This window comes from Durio zibethinus, chromosome 19 (assembly GCF_047325235.1).
Source record: "Durio zibethinus cultivar Kanyao isolate XHJ-2024 chromosome 19, ASM4732523v1, whole genome shotgun sequence".
Taxonomy (NCBI): domain Eukaryota; kingdom Viridiplantae; phylum Streptophyta; class Magnoliopsida; order Malvales; family Malvaceae; genus Durio; species Durio zibethinus.
Genome location: NC_143180.1, coordinates 10,385,472 through 10,399,204, shown reverse-complemented (window position 1 = coordinate 10,399,204; position 13,733 = coordinate 10,385,472). Strand labels below are relative to the sequence as shown.

The following is a 13,733-nucleotide window of genomic DNA, read 5'->3' as shown; positions in this document are numbered from 1 at the left end:
CGTCTTTCTTTTACTTACATAACTGTATGACTTCATTTACTCTCAAAGCTTGCTTGCTTCAGCCCTGGCTTACCAGTGAGAAGTGAATGCTGAGCTTAAGAGGGCGGAAGCCATGTACATAGTTCTTTTTATGGTGGCTTAGCTCTCTACCTTCACTTTCATCCTGTTATGAAACCTAAAGGTTTAAATGTTTTCAAGTATATCTGAAGGTGAGATCAATCATGCTTTCTAGCTCTATACATGTAGGGTAGTGATTATTTGGGGTAATGTAGATATCAATTTTACCACTTTGTTAAGGTCAAAATTTTCAAAGGCTTACTAAAATAAATTTTCAAACTTTATTTCAAAACGCAAAAAAATGTTCGATTTCTTATTACATGAAATTGAGATTGAATTTTTATTTTATTATAATTACACTTGGTAAATCTTAAAATTGGATGAATAATTTCTAGTTGATAGATTTTTTAAAATAATATTTTCTTAAATACTTGTCATTTAATTTATTTAAGTGAATTTAAATAAGTATTTTTTATAAATTAAAACATTCAAATAAAATAGTTTTAAAAAAATTGAATATTTAATATCAAATTTTAATTACAATAAAATAAGAGCTCATAGTTTTAATTTTATGTAATAGAAATCGAGAATTTATTTATATTTTAAAATAAAATTTAAGGGTTTAGTTAGATATTATTTTATTTTTAAATTATAGGCAAATATAATGGATTATGTCGGTGGAGTCTTCTACAAGGTCAAAACGCTAGAATATATTATATTATATAATATAATATCAATATATTATATATTATATTATAGTAGGATATATTAAGAAGGGATCGAGTCATATCCTTATAAAATTGATTATTTCAACATAAGATTAATATTTTTACGAATTAATTGTTGGATTTATAGCTCATAATAAAATTATAATTATAGTCATGCATGTAAAGTTTTGAATCATATAATATCTTTGATAATATTATCTTTTCAATATATATTTTAATATATTGATGTAAAATTAAATTAATTTTATATATGTATAAGTAGATTTATATATATATATATATAAGTAGATTTTTACACATACATATATATATATATAAATAATTTCCTTTAAAATCTGAAATATTAAAAAATATTTAATATAATACTTAAATAATTTTTCAATCAAATATCCAAACTTTTTAATTGGCTATCAAGTAATCTTACCTGGTACTGCACATATGTACAGATAATGTCGAGGTGGTCATAATCCAAAAAAATTTGGCATGTGTATAGTTAGTGTGCATGTGGAGGACGCGACAAATCACATGACACTTGCTATCATACGTGAAATATTAAAATAAAAATTTAGAAAGATATATAAAAAATTAATTATTTAAAAAAAATCAAAAACAGAATTTTTGCAAAAAAAAAAAAATTGAAAAAAAAATTGAAAATATACAAACAAAAAATTTAAATAGAAAGAGAAGGGAATCGGGAGAGAGGGGGAGTAGGGAAGGGAGGGGGAGAAGTGACCGACACTGAACCATAATAGTATCAATCAACCAAATTGGAGGCAATCAGCCCCTATTCGCTTCAGGCCGATCAATCGATGCTGGCACACCCCTCCTTCCCCTTTCTTCTTCCATCTTCTTTCACGATTATCTTTTTTTCTTGATTTTTTTTAATTTGAATTTTTAGAAAACAATTTTCAAATTTAATTTATAAAAATAGATTTTAGAATTTTTTTTACAATCTAGACTTTTAAAATTTTCATTTTAAATTTTATAAAAAATCATATTTTTATTTTTTAAAAAATTTTTAAAATATTATTTTTTAAGTTTTGATTTTTTTTTTTATTTTTATTTTTAAATATGAAATATGGCAATCAGGCGAGTACATGTGGTATCCACGTATCATCCGCTTGTGTAATATTTATGCACTTGTTCAAATTTTTATTAGTTGAAGGTTACATCATCAATTTTTATTAATGGTGTTAGAGTATGGGATAGATTGATACACAAATTAAAAGCTGAGATACTTAATTAAATATTTTTAATTTAAATATCATATTAGATAATTTTAATAATTCAAGATCGTAAAAAATATAATTTCATATATATATATATTATACCCCATAATTAAAACAATTCCTTTAAAAATTATTATATTATCCTTTCAATTATTTGGTCATAGATCGACACATGTTTAAAAGTATAATAATAACCCTATCTCATATTGGCTAAATTTATTATAATATATTTCCTACTAGAATTATAAAATATTCCTCATGCCATAATCAATAAAATTATTAATAAAATTATTAAAATACCCTTCATACTATAATTATGAAAATATACATTTTACCTTAATTGCCAACTATAATTAAAAGGAATCCCATAAAAATTACTATATTGTCTTTCAATTATTTGATAATTATTTGACGTGTCCAAAAGTACAATAATACCCATATTCTTATAATTGACTAAAATTATTATAATTCTCTTATCTTAATTGGTTAAATTTATTATAATATTCATCTTATCATAATTATGAAAATATATATTTTTATTATAATTGACCAAAATTTATTATAATAGTTCACCTACCAAAATTATGAAATGACATGTGACATTTTATTTAAATTTTACTATAATATCCCTATTAAATTATATTTTAAATTTATCATAATATAAAATTAACTACATATTATATTACTAAATATCCTTGTCATTATTTCATGAAAATTACATAACACTTAATTACATATTAAATTAGTATAATAAAATAAATCTATACAATATATTAAAAGTAATATATGAAAATTATTATAATGCCTCTCTAATTAATTGATTATTTGCTGATACATAATTACTACAATAATCATCTATCATAATTAAAAAACTAACCCTTTTAATATAACTGTTCAAAATTATTATAATGTTCTTCTTATTATAATTATGAAAATGTTCTCATACCATGATTGATTACAATAATTATAATGTTCCTCTTATCATAATTATAGAAACGCTTATCTTATTATAATTAAGCAAAATTATTATAATGTATTATTAAATTACATATTAAATTTTAACAAGATTTTAAAATTAACTATATATAAAATTATAAAAATACCTTTATCATTGCTTTATAAAAATTTGACATATAACATTTTATAAAATTATTATAATACACCTACTAAATTTCATATTAAACTAATTAAATAAAAATTAACTATATATTAAATTACTATAAATCTATACAATATATTAAAAATAATCTCCAATAAAAATTACTATAAAAATAAATAATAAATATATTAAAATTAAATTTTGATAAAATTTATCAATCCCGACATCGCGAAAGCTAAAATCTAGTATAAGTAGAAAACGCGCGCTTGGCTGCGGGGTTTGAAAGCACAAATATTATTGATTAAAAACGCAAGGACCACAAGGTCTAAAAGTTTAGATAAGACATTATATATATTCTATTATTTTTTTATACCCAGCATTGAAAAGAAAAAACCTAGGACATGGTGGTAAGTTTCAATAGAAAGACAAATAATGTTTTTTTTTTTTTTTAACATTTATTCGAACTCTACTTGAAATAAATAACATAAAATTTATTAGGTGATTGTACAAAAATATACTCCACCTATCCATTTAGCTAAAAGAATAGTTTATTCATTGTTATAAAGTTTACATCATATAAAGAAATCACAAATTAATTATTTACATCTGTTTTCTCTAATAATTTAGAACAAAATTTTCTAACATTGATTTTAATTTATTTTTTTGTATTTGTAGACACTTTATTCTATCCAGGAGTTTCTTTGGCATAAAAAAAATGAACATTCAATCATAGGTTGGGCCCGATTGTGAAACTTTGGGCCTAAAATGAATTTTTTAATTTTAATTTTAATTTGGTTTAATTTTAATTTTATTGTTTTAAAAAAGAAAGTCAAAAAAGAAGGAAAGGAAATAAAAAAACAGGGAATTGGAGATTTGATCTCATAGTTGATTATGGTTGAATCTTTGGGCTTAATTCATGTAATCATTGCAAAATCAAATAAAATAATTTAATTAATCACATATTACAAAATCACAATAAAATCATAATCAATTTGATTTATTTTTCAAAATTAAACGGATTTAATCCCTATAAATAAACGAAAACCACACATAAAGGAAAAAAATTCTAGGGATCTTAGTTTTTTTTTTTTTTTTTTTAATTTTAGGGAGAGACCATTCAAGCAAATTCTTAGATTTTTTTGGGTTTAGGATGAATCTAGAAATCCAAATTCTTAGACCATTCAAGCAAATTAGATTTTTTTTTTCAAGAATCTAGAAATCTTTTTGGATTTTTTTGGGTTTAGGATGAACTTTTTGGTTAAAGTTTAAAGTTTTTGCATAAATCTAATGACTCACGTGAAGATTCGCACTTTAAGCTCAACCCAATCGCAAGTTTTCCTTGTTTTTTTTTTCTTTCATCCTATTTTTTGTTTTGATTTGATTTGATTTTACTTTTTTTATTTGATTTTCATTTGATTTTTAGATTTTTTTTATTTTACTTATTATTATTATTTTCATCTTTACTTATTATTTTACTCATTACTTTAAATTAAAAATTTTATTATATATTTTTTAAAATGCCATTATGAATTTTATTTTATTTATTTATTTATTTAAAAATAATAACAAAAAATGTTTCTAAAATAAATTTTTGAATACCATAAGCTATTGGAGGATTTTTCATGAATTTAAATTTTTTATGAATTCTACCAAACTATTGGGGAATCTCATAAATCAATTTTTATAAAAATTATTATTAATAAAATATTTTGTTTTGATCCTACCAAATTATTCGAGGATTTGCATCTTAAATTAAATTTTAGCAAACTATTGAAAGATTTTATTAATTATTTTCTTGAATAAAAAATATATTAATGAACTTGATGACGAAGTTCTTTAAAGTGAGACATTAGTCTTCATGAATATTCTTGAGGTGAGAAAATTATCTTAAATGACTACCAAACTATTGGAGCAAATTTACGATTAGTTTCTAATAATTAAATGATTTGGTAAAATTATAAGAATATTTTAAGGCTTGGATAATTTGAAGTCAAATTGGTATCATCCTTTGGATGGGCGTTGTAAGGTTGCTGTAACCTTTCTTACGTATAACTGCACTCTCGAACCTAAAATTTTGTTTCATGGACTAGAATCTATTATTTAAAGATATTTAAGTCAATCTTGGGACTCCTCTTTAAATTGGATAGATTTTGTCGGTGGTCAATCACACCTTAAGGGAAAATATTGGTGGTGACTCCTAAAGTTTATGCCTAGCAATAGGTCAATGGATCTACCCATTATAATAGTTTGGTGACTTCACTAGGGATATCGAGAGTCAGGCTAGTAAATGATTTTTGTTATCCAAGCCTAATAAATTTAAGATTTTTTTTCTTATTTGTATTTTATTTATTTATTTTATATATCTGTCATTCACATACACATGCATAACATGAGCTCTACACCTGAGTTCTGTCTCGTAGGAGGAGGTAAAATATCTATGCCTTTGTGAGATTTCATGTTTTTGCATGGGCTAGTGAAAAACTCCTACTCAAATTGAACCCTTTCAGCTTATAGCCTACAATGGGTAAGGATAGGGTGCCTTATTAGTCTATGATGGACAATAATATGAGGAATAGTTTGAGAACCCTTAGAGTGTCAAACTTTTAGACCTAGCATGTAAATAAACCCTAAATGTTTGAATCAAGTTAAAGCCATGGCTTCCCTTATGTTGGAAATCCCTAAACAGGGCATATGATGGGATGTTTACTTTGCTTGTAAATTTATATATTTTGCTTTGTATATATTATTTTCATACTAACCTTTTACACTATTTTTTTTGTATATCATGTTATTCTTTGTACATATCATGTTTACTAACCCTTTCCTTTTATTGTATAAACATGCATTCACATCATTAAATCTTTCTTATTGCATTCATTCATTTTTTCACTCAATCTCATGCATAATTGGATGGTTCCATAAACATCACTCTAAATGTGCACCCTAATTTTGGTATAGCAAGGTTTAAGGATAACTTGACCAATTCACCACCAGTATCACACTCGAGCTTAAGCCATAAGAATAGAGCAAGGCAATGCAAGCTATATTGAGGAGTTGGAAAGGGCCCAAAAAGAGATCAAAGGGGAGTTGAGCAAAATTTTGGAAGAACTAAGTAAGGTGAACAAAGGGAAGATTGCAGAAGAAGAGGCTAGATCTAAAGACCATCAATTATAGTATGTTATTAACCCTATGTATCTTTCTAGCTATAGCCCATATTAGGCCTAATCCATTCAAGGTACATCACTATAGTAGCTCATATTTTTTGTAAGGTACACTTACATAAGAAGGCCATCTATACCAACTCATAGGCAATTTTATAGTTTTACTAATCCTATCTTCACTAAAAAGGTAGTAGAGTCAATCTTGGTCCCTAACTTAGATGACCTCAAGGAGAATGAAAAGCTAGAATTGAAGGCAGTTGAAAGTTTAAAAGACTCTAGGTTTGAAAATAAGATGAACTTGCTAGAGAAAAAACTACGAGCCATTGAAGGTATAAACTTGTATGGCTCCATGGATGCAGTCGGCCTCTACTGAGTCCCAGATGTTGTAATGCTATCCAAGTTCAAAGTTTTAGAGTTCGAGAAGTATAATGGTATTAAGTGTTCGATAACTCATATCACCATCTACTATCGAAAAATGGTTACCTACACCAGTAATGAAAAGTTATTAATGCATGTGTTTTAAGACAACCTTACTGACTTAACTGTAAGGTGGTACGTTCAGCTAGATCAAACTTGCATCCACTTTGGGGCTGAGCTTGCTCGGGCATTTATCAATCAATATTACCACATCATTGATTTGGCTCTTGATTGTCTTTTTTTACAAAGCTTGGAGAAAAAAGGAATAGAGTCCTTCAAAGAATATGCCTAATAATTGAGGGATATAGCTGTTCGAGTTTAACCTCCTCTAATTGAGAAAAAATGACAGTATTGTTTGTTAGCACCCTTAAAGCACCTTATTATGAAAAGATGATAGGGAACACAACAACGAACTTTGCTGACATGGTCACGTTAGTGGAGATTATTGAAAATGCCATCAAGAGTGGCAAGCTTGAGGAAAGAAAGGACAACAATATCAAGAAAGGTGGGGTGCCTTAGAAAGAATAAGGTGAAACCTAAGCAGTGAGTTTGAAGGGCAACAATTCAAAAGTTATGCTCTATATCAACCATATGTTAATCCTGCTTACTACTCGGTAGCCAATAATATTGTTCAAGTCCTTTACTAGCCTTATTGCCCAACCATGAACAACATCACTTTAGGTCCTTATTAACCAACCTTTCAAACACCTACATATAGGCCTAGTTTTGTCAATACGTCAGTTTTTGAGGCATTACAATCAAGCAAGTAGCTTGGGAAGATCTAGGGGCAACCAAGAGAGAGCTTATATTGATCCTAACCCTATACCCTATATTGAGCTATTTTCAAAATTGGTCAAGAATAACTTGGTATCCCTAGTCCTTTTAGAGCCATTGAAACCTCCTTATCCCAAATGCTACAATGTTAATGCCACATGTGACTACCATAATGAAAATGTGGGTCACTCTATAGGAACATGCCCTATTTTCAAGCACAAGTTGCAAAGTTTGATCTTAGTAGGCTCGGTGAGCTTTAACGAGTTAGAAAAACTAAATGTTAATAAAGACTCTTTGTCAATCACCTAGGGGCATGATTTTTAGAAGGTTGATTTAAACTACTTATCATCTTAGGATTTCTTTAAAATATAGATCTCTTTTATGTACTTGAATTTTATCTTTTTTTTTTTATCATTTTAATAAAAGTGACAGATTTGATGCATTTTGATGACATTCCTCTTTTGTGGCAGTTTTTTAATAGTATTTCACTTAAAAACGCCACTAGTTTTCGTGTTTTTATAAAACTTAAGGTATTTTTTTATCAAAACACCACTAAATATTCAAATAGCGGCATTTGTACTTATAAATGCCATTAAAGATAAAAATTAGCGGTGTTTATCAACTTAAACACCTTGAATAATCATCTTTACAAATTTTGAGTGATTATTTAAGGCATTTTCTTGAATAATCCCCTCATAAAAATGGACAGGGGATTATTGAAGGCATTTTTGGTAGACAATGCCTTGAATAATCCTCTAAAAAAATGAAGGCGATTATTGAAGGTATTTTCTGCTAGAAACGCCTTCAATAATTCTCCTAAAAAATTGTCAATGAATATTGACAACATTTTTGGCGGACAACGCTTTCAATATCCCCTCATAAAAAATGAAAGTGATTATTGAAGGCATTTTCTGTGAAAAACACCTTCAATAAATATCCTTGTCAAAATTTAAAGGGGTAATAAAATTGAAGTAACTCTGTCGATTAGATTATACAGCTATTAACAATAAGGTCATAGGTTCAATCCCTCTCTTTAGCTTTTTTTGGGTTTTTGAATGGGGTATTTGTAAGGGATTATTCAAGGCATTTTCTAGCCAAAAATGCCTTTAATAATCCATTCAAAAAATTTTGGAAAAAGAATATTGAAGGCATTTTTGGGAAAAAAAGGCCTTTAATAATCCATAGAAAATTTTTTTGAAAGGATTATTAAAGGCATTTTTGGCCGAAAACATCTTCAATAATCTACTTAATAAATTTTTATCTTGGATTATTGAAGGTGTTTTTAGCTAGAAACACCTTCAATAACCCCATTCCACATTTTGTAATGGATTATTCAAGGTATTTTTTGGTTAAAAATGCCGTCATTAATCCCATAAAAGAACAGTTGATTTAATTATATATGTGAAGTTACTTGTTGGTTCATGCCCAAAAAACATTTGAAGTCAGTTGTTGGTTTATGCCTATAAAACATTTGGTTTATATATATATGATACTACGAATTACATTTTAGAATTTACATTACAAACATTGTAGCATTTCAATAAATTGACCTCACATCCAAATTTAAAACTGATAACATTGCCATATAAATATACTTTTCTCAAATATAAAGGAACTCAATATATGTGTATTCATATATGCTACCAATTGATATAAAACAAATATATACCAATAATATTAAACCAATATTTATAATCTAGAAACTTAAATTATCCATTCAACATGGCATGTTAAATATATTATAACAAATGAAATGCATATATTTACACCCAACCAACAATCTCAAACCTCAAGGTTTAACAAACGATAATACATACTCACACCACTCTTTATGGACTTCATCAAGTTCGTATATCATGAAGCTTTCTTTACTCTTCCACTAAAAATATCAAAAGTAAATGTTAATAAATGAGAATATAATTTAGCTTTTTTTTTTTGAAGATATAACGATTTTATGAAATTAATGCTAACCTTGAATGGTGTGATCATAAAATCATATAAAACTATCTCCCTCATAAAATGAAGGACATAATATCCATATTCAGTATATCCTAGTTGACGAGGTACCTGAAAAATATATTGAGTGGGTTTAGAAAACATTTATCTAAAAAAACTCAATATAAAAGAATAAATTTCACATTTACCGATAATGACACCTAATTTATCTTTGATTTCATATCAAATGCAGATATTAGCCTAAATTGAAAAGAAAAAAAATACTTAATACAAAAATAAAAGTAATTATGAAAAAATAGAAGATAATATAATAACATGTAATACCTCTTTATAAAATTTTTAATATCGGGGTTAGGCATTGCCGTTGGTTGAGCAGAATTAAATAAGTATGGTGTAAAGGAATTGGTATCAATCATAATAAGCTACCAATGATGACTGTAAAATAATAAGAATGATATACTCAAGTTAGGCATCATCTCATATTTGAGTAGGGTTGGAATAATTATTTGTTTGAATATAGCTTACGTAGCATTATACGAGAGCAAATAACAATTAACCCATTATTTCATGCATTGATTCACATGACGAGCATGAAAAATGATTGTGTCACTCTACTGACTAATGAAATTTGAGTCAATGAATCTGAATCTATGGGTTATTTGTCTTACCTTGACCTCTCTATATAGTAAGCTGCATGATAACAATCAACAATACTAGTTAGTAATACACCGTAATACAGATTAATACATATTAACTTTGTATATTTATATTTATAAGCTAACCTCATATAAGCAATAATATTAGCAACTGATATTTCATCCAGGTTACAAAATTCCTTAACCTTATCCTCACCAACATAAGAAACTAATGGTTAATCAAATAACCGATCCTCAAACTTAATGTTAATGCAGTTTCCCTTGGATAAATGATTAAGTGAATAATTAGATAACTCATCAATGGCAGCCTGAGCAAGGGTCGTACTCTGAGTCTCAACATCTTACTACAATATATAATGAAATATAAGTAATAAAAACAAATCAACAAATATAATAAACAAATAAATATTAAGTGACTCAATAATATCATACTTCATGGTTGGTATCGGGGGTTGTGTTTCTTGCTTGAGTTGCAACAGAAGCTTGTCCTAGGTAGATGATGCTATCTAACTAGCCTACAGGCATGCTAGCTGCATTGCTACCAACATCACCTCCAAAGCTATGAGTCATTGCTGTTGCTCATTTAGGCGTTGCTCTTGCTCATCAAGTCTTTGCTATTGTTACTCAATGATTACTTCATATTATGCATTCATCATTTGAGGGGTTTAGGTTGATTACTGAAAAACTTTGATGGCAACACAATTTTACCAATCCTATGAACTTGACCATGTACTTCTTTCACACCTAATGCTAAAGATAAGGGATCTTCACCGTAGGGGGTTGCCAGTTCACTGGATTTAACTTTAATAGAATAATCATCCTAAAAGATAATAATAAGATGGGTCGTAACAACAAATCTATACAAGCTAGTATATAGTCATGCATACAAGCACAAAGCCAATCATATGTGATATAATGAGCAGTTATACATATAATCTTTTTAGCCATTTCTTCAATTGCTTCATTTGCAAACAATCCATCTTTTCACAGATGTCCTTGTTTCCACACATTTCATCTAGAAATTTCAGTGTTAAAGCTAGCTAATTCTTAATAAATTATTGCAATATAAGAATCAGAATCTATTAAACGAATATTCATAAATATTCATAAATATTCTATTATAAGTATAAAATAAGTGTGTGAATACTTACAAGCTCATACTTGACATTTGCATAACCCTTTTTTGCTGTCTGATGGTGATATACTTGTTTGGCTCGAATGTTCTTTCTTTGTTTTTTGATTTTCTAAAAAAAGAAAGAAATTACATAAATCACATATTAAGACATCGAATATATTACAAAAAATCTTATAAACAATTTTTTGTAATGAGTATGTATACCGAGAAATCTTCTGATAGCCGATCTCGAACAAAAGTTATCCAATTAGCATAACTTATAACATTCACATAGGATGTAGGTGGAACAACCAATACATCACCCTAATCAGCGAGTGGTAAAACATATTGGGTTGTTAATTTGCTTTTAAATCTCTGAATGCTTTCCTAGCCGATTGTAACATAAGCTTTTTACACTCAATTGGGACGTTGAACCGTTCTTAAAAAATTTAACACAATTAGTATGAACATAGTGATTTTCAATTAAATGACCATTTAACAAATTTTATGAAATAGTTCAATAAACATACCACAACCGACTCCCATATACAATCCTCTAAATTATCAGAAACTCATCGCCAATTATGGTACGTAATTGAAATGGTACTACGGATGACCACTCCAATATGAGTAGCCAACTTGGCAGCTCCATCAGACACAGATTGTCCATTTTGATTGAAGGTGACGTGAATTTTGGTGTCAGTCACTTTAATTTGTTTATTTCGTCCCTTTGCTTTTCTTTTTTGGCCTATAGGTGTGTCTTTTTCATGTTCAGTAATAGGAGAAATATGTTGTTCGAATTTCATAATACCTATAATTTTTATTATAATTATATGAAATACACCAAAATGTCTATCTAAATTTCTCACAGTATGTAATAAAAAACAACCAATATATAAATCATCCTTAAACCCATAATATTTTACGATTACAAGCCATACTGTGATTCCAACCTTAAATAAGAGTTTCATACAAAACAAATGATGAGTAAAAAATAGACACAAATTCCACAATACCATTTAGCAAACCACAATATTTAAACCAAACTACACATAAAAACCATACATGCGATAAAAGATGCTTAGACAACTAAGGTGATGGTAGAATGAATAAAAATAATATATATTTATATATATAGTAAGGAATGAAAAAAATACCTATATCAAAGAATATAAATAATACAAAAAACAAATAAAATAAGGACAAACTAATAAACAGAGAGGTGCGCGGTGTTGAGTTGTTGAAGGTTGGCAACAATGAGAGTTCAGCAACGAGAGAGATAAAGAAACCTAAAGGCAAACTATATTTTTTAAACGGTTTTGGTTTGGTTGCAATGCAGCTTTTAATCGTTCTCTATAATAGTAGTTTGGCATTCCAAAGTGCAAGACGAGAATGAATATAAAAAATGATCAGTGAAAGGGTTTTACAAAAAAAAAATACCTTAAATAATCCCCTAATAAAAAATTGGAGGGGATTATTGGAGGTGCTTTCTACAAACATCTTCAATAATCCCCTAATAAAAAATTGGAAGGGATTATTGAAGGTGTTTTCTACAAAAAAATGCCCTCAATAATCCCTTGATAAAAATTGGAAGGGATTATTGAAGGCGTTCTCTATAAACAACATCTTAATAATTTTCTTGATTTTTAAAGGCATTTGTGACTAAAAATGCCTTCAATAATCCTTTGATAAAAAATTTAAGGAGATTATTAAAGGCGTTATCTATAAAAAATACCTTTAATAATTTTTTAAAATTTTTTTTAAGGGATTATTAAAATTTAGAGAGGATTATTGAAAGCATTTTTTGTAAAAAAACACCTTCAATAAATTCCTTTAAAAAATTTAAGGGGATTATTAAAGGCATTTTTAGTAAAAAACACCTTCAATAATCTTCTCGTCAAAATATAAGAGGATTATTAAATACATTTTATGCAAAATTACCTTGAATAATTTTTTAAAAAAATTTAAAGGGATTATTAAAGGTATTTTTTTCAAAATACGCCTTCAATAATTTCCTATAAAAAATTTCAAGGGATTATTGAAGGTGTTTTTTTGCAAAAAATGCCTTCAATAATCCTCTTATAAAATATTAGAGGGGATTATTAAAGGCATTTTCTTCAAAATGCAACTTCAATAATTTCTCATAAAAAATTTTAGGGGATTATTGAAGGTATTTTTTGTAAAAAATGCCTTCAATAATCCCCTGATAAAAAATTGGATAAATTATTGAAGGCATTTTCTACAAAAAAAATGTCTTCAATAATCCCTTGATAAAAATTGGAAGGGATTATTCAAGGCGTTCTCTATAAAAAACATCTTAATAATTTTCTTGATTTTTAAAGGCATTTGTAACTAAAAATGCAATTAATAATCCTCTGATAAAAAATTTAAAAAGATTATTAAAGGCATTATCTACAAAAAATGCCTTTAATAATTTTTTAAAATTTTTTTTAAGGGATTATTAAAATTTGGAGAGGATTATTGAAAGAGTTTTTTGTAAAAGAACACCTTCAATAAATTCATTTAAAAAATTTAAGGGGAT

The 13,733-nt window shown here is 27.3% G+C and overlaps 1 long non-coding RNA gene across 1 annotated transcript in view; it reads right to left on the bottom strand.

Annotated features, from left to right (window-relative positions):
* Positions 1-9,141: 9,141 nt before the first annotated feature.
* Positions 9,142-13,733, bottom strand: part of LOC111310409 (uncharacterized) — a 98,067-nt gene continuing 93,475 nt past the window's right edge. The window contains exons 2-5 of the long non-coding RNA XR_016330394.1: positions 11,229-11,321; positions 9,746-9,856; positions 9,437-9,532; positions 9,142-9,344 (exon numbers count right to left, since the gene is read on the bottom strand). This is a non-coding gene — a long non-coding RNA (uncharacterized LOC111310409). The remainder of the gene's footprint in view (positions 9,345-9,436; positions 9,533-9,745; positions 9,857-11,228; positions 11,322-13,733) is intronic.